Source organism: Bison bison, unplaced genomic scaffold (assembly GCF_000754665.1).
Source record: "Bison bison bison isolate TAMUID 2011002044 unplaced genomic scaffold, Bison_UMD1.0 scf7180017864228, whole genome shotgun sequence".
In the NCBI taxonomy this organism is placed as follows: domain Eukaryota; kingdom Metazoa; phylum Chordata; class Mammalia; order Artiodactyla; family Bovidae; genus Bison; species Bison bison.
This window is the reverse complement of record NW_011494800.1, coordinates 3709935-3721574: the sequence shown is the minus strand read 5'-3', so window position 1 is coordinate 3721574 and position 11640 is coordinate 3709935.

Sequence of the window (11640 nt, the reverse complement as noted above, 5' to 3'; positions counted from 1 at the left end):
TTTTGAATTATAACGTCTCATTTAGATGCTGTGAATTATTCATGTGTTCCATTCTTTGCTTTTCTCAAATGTTGAAGGCTGTCTTAGTCCCCTCTTCAAAGTCAGAACCATTTTTGTTAAAGGGACATTATCTTCTCTGCAATCTATTGCTCCGTCCTTATCATTCTTGTCTTGTTTAAGTCCTAGTAAGGTATAAAAAATGTCTTGTCCTTGAGCAACTAAGTCATTCAAATAGAAGGAAGAACAAGGGTTAATTTTGGAAAATTTCCCTTTCCCAACAATCTCACGTAAGCATCATGGCATCTTGAAATTGCGGTTTGCAGGAAACTTGTTAGTCAATAGAAATTCTTGATTTTTACCTGCATTCAACCTAGAAATAAATTAATATGCTTCTGAAAGTAGTCTGGGGAAAGGCAAATTTGAATATTAGTCCTTGGTACCACTTCCTAACATAAATGAGTTAATTCTTCCTTCCAGGTAATTATATTATATTGGAGAACTTAGAAAAAATAAACAAAGCAAAAAATATTTTTTATTTTCCCGTGACCAGCTGTGGTACCTCAGAGACTTTGCAGAAGTCTTGTGAGAGGTGGTTGTAACGTGTGGTTAATTGAGGGGCCTTTGGAAAAGTTTTATCTTACATATTAAATATTTTCACAATCAACTTAGAAAATATGCAGAAACTAGATTGTGAAGGCTTTTACTTCCCCTTACCTGTGGAGGAGAAAAACTTCCAAAAGGTCAAAATGTTGACTCTTTGAGACTCTGAGATATTTTGGCCAGTTCTGTGACTGTTGCTATTAATAAACCAAGAGTATAGAATAAACACAGTTAATTTTTAATGAAAATCCCATTGGCAAATATTGATGCAAACCAAAATCACTGTTGCATTAATAATTTTTTAAAAAGATGTATGAGTCATGGGACTATTTATAATTTTAGATATGTAAGGCAGGCCAGCCGCTCGAGAAGTAATGCCCAGTAACAAGGACACCCGACATCAAGTCCCCTCCTGTCTCCTCTGTAGTCTTCCAAATGATGGGTAGATTTGTTTCAATAGTGTTGGATGCCAGTGCCTAAGAACTTTGCTAGTAGAATGTTTTTATGTGTCAATCATGATTATTCTCCCACCCTCCTTTCCAAATGGATAGGAAGCCGACTTTCTACCTTTCTGATCTAGCAGAGTAAAAATGACGTTTCTTCTGCATTAAAAAGTTCCATTAATGAAGCTTCTGCATTGTTCAAGCTCCTGGTTATATTTCCATATGCTGATGTTCTATAGGAAAAGCAACCTCTACCCACACTCCACCCATATTTTTAGCATTCAGAGAATCAGTTATCTGCTTTCTGAAGTGTTAAAACAGATGAGTGAGGCCCCACCCAAGAAGGTGCATCCTTAACAAATTATATTTCCACATTTAGAATCTTTTTGCTGAACCAAAGAATTTTTGTTTCCTGGAGTAGTATTTTTAAAGTTGTACATAGATGAAGCATTTTTAATAGGATTGACGTAACCCGCTTAATGAATTTCTAAGATTTTTTAAAGAGTTTTATTTGCATTTGGTTTGTAAGCGCTGTATGTTTTTCCATGTATATATTTTTCAATTACCCACCTATAAATGTAGGAAATTTATGTATTAGGTTAATATTAGAACTGTACAGTTATACTAGCAATGGTATTCTCAAAGGTGATCAGTAGTTGTAATTCAAAAACAGCTTACAAATATACAAATAAAAACCAACTTAGAGTACTACAAGTTTACTTTGGCTATGACTGGCCATGCCATTATATAATCTCCACATGTGGTTTTATTGGGTTTCCTTTAGAGTACTTTATGAAGATGAAGAAATGAGAGACCTAACCATAATATAAACCCAGTTCTATTCTGTAGCTGGATGACCTTGGGAAAATGACTTCACTTTTTTGAGTACTAGCTTTCTCACCTGTAGAAAAAGGCACACTAAAATAATACCTACGTTAGGGGCCTGTTTTGGGGAGTAAGTTGATAGAGAGTCCTTTACCAATTTCAACGAAATAATCAATGCTGCATAGATGGAAAGTACTGTTACTATCTGTTAGAATTAAAGGGGCCTTAATAACCATTTAATCCTGAACTCTGTGTATCATTGGTATCTGTATGCCAACCATATCAATTAAATATAATGTCAATCTTTTCTTTTTGTTTTAAATCATGAAGTAAAGATAGTTAAGCTTTAGTGCATATGAAGAGTTAATCCTCACAAAAATGAAGTGCTTATTAAGAGCTCACTGCTCACCTAAGTTTCTAAATTCTAACTTTTTATAAATTAGATATGTAGGTATTCTTATAAAATACAGAAAATTATTCCCCTATATACATATCCTTCATATTCCTAATCATTAAATCATTCCTAATCTGTCTTTTCTGGGTACAAAGTTGATTTTTCATTCTTGAGCCTCTTCTCTGTGGTGTCAGCTTTTCACAATGGTAATTTCCTATTTTCTCTAAATATCAAAATGTCTGGGGTGAGGAGAATGTTGTGATGACAAGGAAAAGATTTGGAGTAAAATACTATGGGTTTGAATTCCTGCTCTTCCTAGATATGTGTGACCTTGAATAACAAACCACATATTTATTCATCTATAACTTAGAGGTGATATATGTAAAGTTTTAGAATATTGGGCCAGAATATTATTTCTTGTAGGTCATTGATAATAACCATTTGGAAATAAATATATACATATATATCTTTTGGTATAATAATAAACTCTTATTTTTTATTGCCAAGTATTATACTAGGAGTATTTACATCATTATTTCATTCACACAAGATTCTAAAATAATTATAAAAACACTGATTATTAACTGCCTTGAAAGCTAAATATTGGCCTCAAATATGCCTTTCATTTTCAATTTAGCTGTGATGGTTTTTCATGGCTTAGTTCCAGTTGCTATAACAATATAACAAATTCACCCACAACTTCTTAGTTGAGCTTCCCTGGTGGCTCAGACAGTAAAGAATCCACCTGCAATGTGGGAGACCTGTGTTCAGTCCCTGGGTTGGGAAGATCCCCTGGAGAAGGGAATGGCCACCCACTCCAGAATTCTGGTCTGGAGAATTCCATGGACAGAGGAGCCTGGCAGGCTATACAGTCTATGGGGTCTCAAAGAGTTGGACACGACTGAGTGACTTCCACTCACTCACCTCTTAGTTGCTTGGATTCTTCTTCTAGATTCGGTGGATCAGGCATTTGGACAGCACATGACAAAGATGACTTGTCTCTGCACCACAGTATCTGGGACATCAGATGGAAAGATTCAAAGACTAGGGTGACTCAGTGGCTGAGAGCTATAATTACCTGAAGCCTTGTTCACTCATGTATCTGGAGCCCAGCCTGGGACTTCTCGAAGACTAGGACTGCTGTCCAGCGTGCTTACACACATCCTCAATGTGGTTTGAATTCCTCACGTTATGACGTCATTAGAGTAGTCAGACTCCTTTTGTGTGCCTTTGAGAGCAAGAGTTCCAGTCAACAAAGAGAAGCAGCACTAAACTTTATGAACCAGCATTGGAGTCACACCTCATCACTTCTGCCATATTCTATGGGTGGAAGCACAAGCCCACCTGATTTGTGGGGAGGGAACAGAGGCTCCGTTTCTTAATGAGAGTTTCAAAGAATTTGCAAGAAAGTTTTAAAACCACCACAACCCACTGTCTGGCCACAGGCTACTTATATTACTACCTTGTGCAAAATAAATGCATTCCCTCTCAAGAGCCTCTGTAAAAAGATCATCTCATGATATCAGACTCAAACCCAAGGTCTGGGATCTTGTCATCTAAGTTCCATTCAGGTGTGGATGAAGACACCTCAGATGTGATTCCTTGGATATATTCTTTTAGGTCAAAACGCCTGTGACCTAAGTTAACAAGACATCTATTCTCACACTCACAGCACTGAATGGTGAGACAACCAAAGGATAACCACAACAGATCCTTGCATTCCAAGAGTGAGAAAATTAGAGGCACAAAGCCTTCCATAGAATTCTGAAATTTAGTCTGATGCATGTTACCATTTCACTGCTTAGGGCTCAGTCCCACTCCCTGTGAGCTGTTTGCCATAGCTCTTGGCTCCACCCTGCAGAATCTTGGCTCCACCTTGTAGAATCTTGGTTTTGCCTCTGAGTTACCCTTTTTTTTTTTCTGTAAGATATGGTTGCCACTGACTTCTTAGCCTGTTTCCCGACTGTACATGTTTGAAGGTAGAGATGCTTTTTTCAATTTGTCTCTCTTTCTTTACTCCAAGATGATATATTTTCTTTAAAAATTTGGTGAGTTTCCTATGTATGAATTCATGATCCACTCCATTAGGCAAAAGCTACATGCACAAATCTTTTCTGTGAGGACGTTATGGAAAAAAATGATGCTTAGAAGTTCTATTCTTTAAAAATAGAAGATGTGTGTAGCACATGCTTCAGATATTGAGAAGGCCTTTTGCCTATTTGAAAGGCTTGGTAGTCGGCCTCAAAGATGCTTTCCAGGGACCTCCCTGGTGATCCAGTGGCTGAGACTCTGTGCTCCCAATGCTGGCAGCCCAGGTTTGATATCTGGTCAGGGAACTAGATCCCACAGCCACAACTAACAGATACCACATATCACAGAGAAGATTGCATATCTTGTGTGCCACAACTAAGACACAAATGAATAAATAAATATTTAAAAACAACAACAGAAAAAAAAAGATGCCTTTCAATGAGTCCAGCTTATGGTGTTCATGCCCTTTTATAATCACCTTCCCTTGAGTGTTGACTGAATCTAGTTACGTCCTTCTACAAATAGAATAAAAGTGATGGGAAGTCGCTTCTGAGATTATGTTGCAAAGTGAATCTGCTTCTGTCTTGCCTGCCTTTGCTTTCTCTCTCATTTGCTTGCTCCGATGGAAGCCAGCTGCCATGACGTGAACTTCTCTGTGGAGGAACTCATGTGGCAAATAATTAAGGAAACCACTGGCCAACAGCCAATAAGGAAACGAGGCCCCCAGTCCCACAGCCTGTGATGAACCGAATTCTGCCAACTGCAAGTAGATACTCCTTTGATTGAGCCTCCGGATGAAAATATCACCTTAGCCAGTACTTGGTCAAAGCCTAGTGAGAGTTCATGAGCCAAAGGAGCCAAATAAGCAACTCCCAGATTTGGGACCTGTAGAAATGGTGAGATAAGAAATGTGTGTGTAGGAATTAAACCACTAGATTGGGAAGGAAAGACAGACATGAAGCGGGAGAGACAAGAACAAAGTGAACACGAGAAGACAAACTGGCAAACCAGAACCCATAGAGACAAATGAGGATCTATGTCTGTCTTTCAAGGTTGCCGACTTTGGCCATATGGGTGGCTTGTAGGATGAGCTGACACTTTTATACACCTCGCTCAGCATTGGCAAAGGAGATGCCAAAGGAGCAATCTGGCTGGAGTTGGAGGAACCACAAGCCTGGCTACTGCCCTTCACCACCAACGCGAGCCAGTGTATCAACAGAAATGTGCACAAGGTGCAGCTGTGCTTGATCTTGCACCGATCTCTAGAATCTAAATATGGCTGCTACTCACCGACATTTGAGGTGTCTCACAGATACAGGCAGATGTCTCTTGTGGCAAAGCCAGATTCAGAATTGCATAGAGAAGGGAAATCTGGGGAATATATTTCTGGCTTAGCTGAATTAACACGGTACAAAGTCACTGCATTTCAAACCTATATATATCATTATTCTTATGTAATTTATTTAGAATCTTTAACTAATGAGATCTGCTTCCTGTCTTTCTACCCATTTTCACTTATCAGTGTATACAGAGCACAGGCCACGTGACTCACCCTAAAACCGGCAATATCAATTTGTCTCAGGCGGTTTACAGACACGCTCTACACTGAGTTCAACCTGGAGCATTTTCAGTTTTGGAAAGCATGAAACCAAAGCATTTTTGTTTATTTAATTGTTTGTTATGAATTTAACATGGTATAATAAAAATAACAAGAAATTTGTTTTGATAAATATTAACTAGGTGGACATGCATTAAGAAAATAAGAAGCAGGACTTCCCTGGTAGTCCAGTGGTTAAGAATCCACCTGCCAATGCAGGGGACATGAGTTTGATCCCTGGTCTGGGAAGCTTCCACATGCCACAGGATGACTAAGCCTGTGTGCCAAAAGAAGACCATGCCTAGAGCCCGTGCTCTGCAATAAGAGAAGCTACCAAAATGAGAAGCCCTTACACCACAACTACAGAGTGGACCCCACTCACAATGACCAGAGAAAGCCCATGTGCAGCGACAAAGACCCAGTTCAGCCAAAAATAAATAAATGGACTTATTTTTTAAAAAAGGGAAAAGAAAAGAAGCAGCAGAAGAAAATATGATGAGCTCAAGGAAGACACTGGCAGTGTATCAATCCTGGAAACGAAGTAGACCGAACAGGGTAAGAAGAGTGAAAATATTCAGGTATAACTAGAAATACTTAAAAATTTGATCCATGAATCAAGGCCAAAGAAAGTAAAGAAAGGCTAATAAAAATATTAATATATATATATATTCTTTATCAAAGGGATTAAGAGGAACCTTCTTATACTCAGGCATAGTGAATGTGAAGAAAAATATTTAATGTGTTTCTTAATTGATTCATTCTACACTTATTAATTAAGCACTGTTCCAGGCACTCTACTAGGCACTGAAGGTACAGCAGAAGGACCAAATTCACGGTCCTAATCTATATTCATATTTATTGGATGACCTGGTAGGTGAACAGTGATGATCTCAAGGCAGTGTGATCATGGATATTTTTATCTATTGCTACATTTTATACACTGAACTTCTATTTTATGATCATGAACGTTTACTTTAAAAAATACACTTGAAACAGAGAGCTAGGCTAGATACTAGAAAAATCATTGAAAAAAAGAAAGGACTGGGGAACATCAAATACAAAGTCCACTCCATCAAATCATTCTAAAGGCAGGTGACTGACATACCCTATCAGGCTTGTCCAGCATTAAGCTTTTACTTAAATCTTTGCCTCAAACTTTTACAGATGCAAGTTAAGGCTTTTGGTTGTTAGCAGCAGGTGATTTACTTTGCTGGGTGTTTTCAGCTGTTTTTAGGTAATACCTAGTTATGCGTTTGCCAGACTTTCTGACTCTTATCCCCCCAACCGTCTCTATCATCCTCAGGCAGAGTATCTTCTGACACCAAATTTTCTCCACTAAATACATATGCATAAATTACTTAACTAGTTAATGAACCAACTGATTGAAGGATTCTTTCAACACATATTTGTGTGTCTTCTCTCTACCAGACCTGGTGATTACCAGTGATCAACATAGACCAGACTCCTTCCATCATGAAGCATATATTCTAATTCTAAGAGGATGACTGTAAATTGTTAAACAGATGGAAGGCATTACAAAATGTAATTCAACATAAAATCTGGATATTCATAGAAAAAATATAAATTTAAAAGCTGTATCTGTAGCTTATACCCTTTGGGCTTCCACCCATTGATTAGTGAGAGGACATGAAAAGTCTCATCTAGTTTAAAGTTAATCCAATGAAATAATTTATACAATCCTTTTAGGGCAGTGGTTCTCAAATTTTGATTGATATCAGCATTTGATGGGGACTAATACAAGTATCAAGGCCTAGGCCCCATTCCACTTGAAGCAGCCTGGTCCTCTGTGGGATTTATTAGCTCCCCAGGAGGTCTCCCTGGCGGCTCAGACAGTGAGGAGTCCATCTGCAATGCAGGAGACCTGGGTTCAATCCCTGGGTTGGGAAGATTCTGTGGAGAAGGGAATGGCTACCCAATCCAGTACTCTTGCCTGGAGAATTCCATGGACAGAGGAGTCTGTTGGGGCTTTAGTCCATGGAGTTGCAAAGAGTCAGACACAGTGGAGGGACTAAAAAATAGGAGGTTCTAGGGGCTTCCCTGTTGGCGCAGCGGGTAAAGAATCTGCCTGCAATGCAGGAGACACAGGTGACACGAGTTTGATCCCTGGGATGGGGAGATCCCCTGGAGTAGGAAATGGCAACCCACCCCAGTATTCTTGCCCGAAAAATCCCACAGACAGAGGAGCCTGGAGGGCTACAGTCCAAAGGGTTGTAAAGAGCTGGACACAGTGACTAAGCACAACACAACAAAGAAATTCGGGTAAATCACAGAGTTTGAGAAAACATTCAGTCTCTCTTAGACAAAATTGCTCCGATTCCCATTTAGCCTCTCTTCTAATTATGTCCCTGACCAAGATGGAGAATGAGACAAGGCTCTAAGTTCAGATACCCACATGGTTGCTCTGTGTTTGACTGCTGTTCATGGCAGAAGTCTATGGCTGGAGAAGCCCACCATTTGTTCTCTCTAGGCTGAGACAAGGCCCAAGCCCTCCCTCAATGACTCAGCTTCCTTGTGGTTACTGCTGGCACCTTTAGGGATTGACTGTGGTCCCTTCCAGCTTTACTTGCCCTGCTCACTACAAAGCCACCTACTAAGGTGATGCTCTCTGAGGAGCAACCTAGCAGACCTTCAGAATTACAGGTCTTGTTTTCACAATGCAGAAAGCATGTGGACCTAGGACGAACTAGCTCAGAGTCTTGGCTTCCCAGATGTCTCAGTGGTAAAGAATTTGCCTGCCAATTCAGGAGACACGGCTTCTATCCCTGGGTTGGGAAGATCCCCTGGAGTAGGAAATGGCATGCCACTCCCAGTGTTTTTGCCTGGAAAATCCCATGGACAGAGGAGCCTGGCAAGCTACAGTCCATGGGGTTGCAAAGAGTCAGACGCGACTGAGCACACACACACTTGTACTGCAGGCCACGCTGTGTCCCCAGAGTTACTGTGCTGACATTTATTCTAGAGCAGCTTGAGTCCCAAATGGGAGCAAGGGTGTCCTCTCCTCCTTCCTTCCTTTCACAGTTCCCTCTGGCTAGAAAAGGGTAGGCTTTTCCCTCTTTCTTTTCTCCCTGGACTTTTCTTACATATACAAAATTCTCTGGTCTCTTAACAAGGCCTGATCCTTTATAAGCTAAAGGAGATAGAGGAATTTAGATAATCCTTTCTCAGGATCAAAGCTTGGCTTTTGACTTCCAGAAGCTTAATGTCAGCTGAGACTTTCTCTGCTACTTTCCTGGAACTCATCCTAATAGGCAGGTGGATGCTTCTAGAGAAGAACCAAGATTTATTCCAAGGAAGGCAAAAACAAGATCATGTAAGTAATTCAAAAGAAGAATTATTTGCTCTGCAAAAATAAACAAATAAACTGTTTTTCATCACAGTGATAAACTCTGTTAATATAGTTAAATAGGCTAATGTGACACACTGAGCCTGAGGAGAGGTGAGAATGGCTTTGAATAACTGGTAAGGAAATGCTTTCCGGAGTAAGTGACATTTGAGATGAGATTTGAATGCTAAAAGGGAAACAATCTTGATACAGTCTAGGAAAAAGTGTTCCATGCAAAAAAAAATAAATAAACGCAAAAAATGTTGGGGTATTAATGAATTTGGCATGTTGGGGAAACAGGAAGAAGTCTTGTAAGTTTCCAGAATAATGAGAGCTCAAAGAGGTAGGCAGGACCAGATTAGGAAAACTTCCTCTACCATATAAAGTGCTTGGGTTTATCACCAAAAAAATATGAAGGACGTGATTTTTTTTCCCCTTTAGAACAGGAGAGTGACTTGAGCTGATTTATGTTTTCAAAAGATCATACTGGTGACTGTGCTCTGAAGGAGCATAGATAGGGGAGTGAAGGAAGCAGACAGACAAGTTAGTAGGATGTTGAAATATTTAATTCAAGGGAAAACTAATGGGAACTGGTTCAGACTAGAATGTCAGACGGATCACATAAAAGGAGTGATCGGTAGACTGAGGCTGTGTTTTGGAAAGTAACAGGTAACAGGCTTGGATGGGAAGAATGAGATAAAGAGAAGAAGAAATAAGAACAGTTCTTGAGATTTTTGAAGGTTCTAGGTGAGTAAATAGATGTATACAGGTATATATATAGGTGTGTACATAAGTATCTGTAAGTATATATATGTGTGTGTATAATTACATATAATTTTAAAATATTCCTCTTCTAAGAACAGCATGTGGTCTCAGTAATTTTTCAGATGAGATTGCCAGATATTGGTGATTACATTGTTCAAGATTAAAAAAAAGGAAAAGGATTAACATCTTAAGCATTTATTGATAGGCAGTGTGCTAAGTACATTATTAATGTTATTTCAGGGCTTCTCTGGTGGCTCAGTGGTAAAGAGTCTGCCTTCTAAGGCAGGAGACACAGGTTCGATCCCTGGTCTGGGAAGATCCCACATGCCGCGGAGCAGCTAAGCCCGTGTGCCACAGCTACTGAGCCTGTGCTCCACATCAGCGGAAGACACCACACTGAGAAGCCCAAGCGCCACAGCTAGAGGGTAGCCCCTGCTCGCCACAGCTAGAGACAAGCCTGAGCAGTAACGAAGACCCAGCAAAGCCAAAAAGAGATACATAAGATTATAAAATAAATAAATAACTGTTATCTCACTTGAACTTTATGCCTCAATTTTATAAGCAATTGTTTCTACTACTTAATAGATGAAAATTTACCCTGGAGGGAAAAGAAACTAACACACTTCAAACATGTATTCGGCCAACATTTTAAAAGGACTTTTGGTGTGCGTTATAGTCATAGTTGAAGGTCAGCATGGATTTAAAAAAAACTGGAAAAAACAGTTCTAGATCCTACACATTGTATGGTGTATTTTCTGGGTGCAAAACTAGTTAAAAGACCGTGCCTTTCATGGACTAATTTAAACCAGACATAACAGTAGTGCTCAAATATATCCTCAAGCATATGTTGCTCCAGGTGTCAGTCAAAATATGTACATCATATAAAAGTAATGTTGTAGTGGTTTTAGATGGTGGAGTATTTTAGCTTTAATCCTTCTTCATGTTAAGTTCAATTTCTGCTACTGTTTTAGCTTTTTTTTTGGAATGAAGCAGAGTTGGGATACCAGCTGCTCTAAAAATCGTCTTCACTTCCTAGATATATCACATCTTTCCTTTGCCAGAGTCTGCATACCCCTCTTCTATGGAATAGACCCAATCTACAGACCCTAGGGAAGCTTTCCTAGCCCTCTGTGGTTAGTTTTCTTCACTTTTTTTCCAACTCAAACTGAATACTGCTTATTCCGAGCAGGGTTGTGCCATTAAATTTATCTTATGGTTTTCACATAAGTCTTACTGGTTTATTTTTGCTTCTATGACTTGCATTCATGCCGATGAGTGCATACTTGCAAGTGTGCAAATATGAAGATAAGTGAACAAGGTTATTTTTAGTGGGAAGAAGTATATGTTCAAAAGGTTGTTGACTACTCAGGGAAGTTACCTATAGAATCATGTTATGAACCAATTTATCCTTTACTCCAACTTCTCTCTAGATGGACAGGGTAACCTAAGGATATATGGAAACACATCAGAAATCCATTCAAGCCAAGTGTGAAAATATAGACTAATAGAAACAATAAGCAATACCATTTGGGCTCAAAGTAATGTGTTGCTATCAAGAGAAAAAATGTACTTTCTTGTAAACCAGTGCTTGTGTGCGTACTAAGTTGTTTCAGTTGTGTCCGACTATTTGCAACCCCATGGA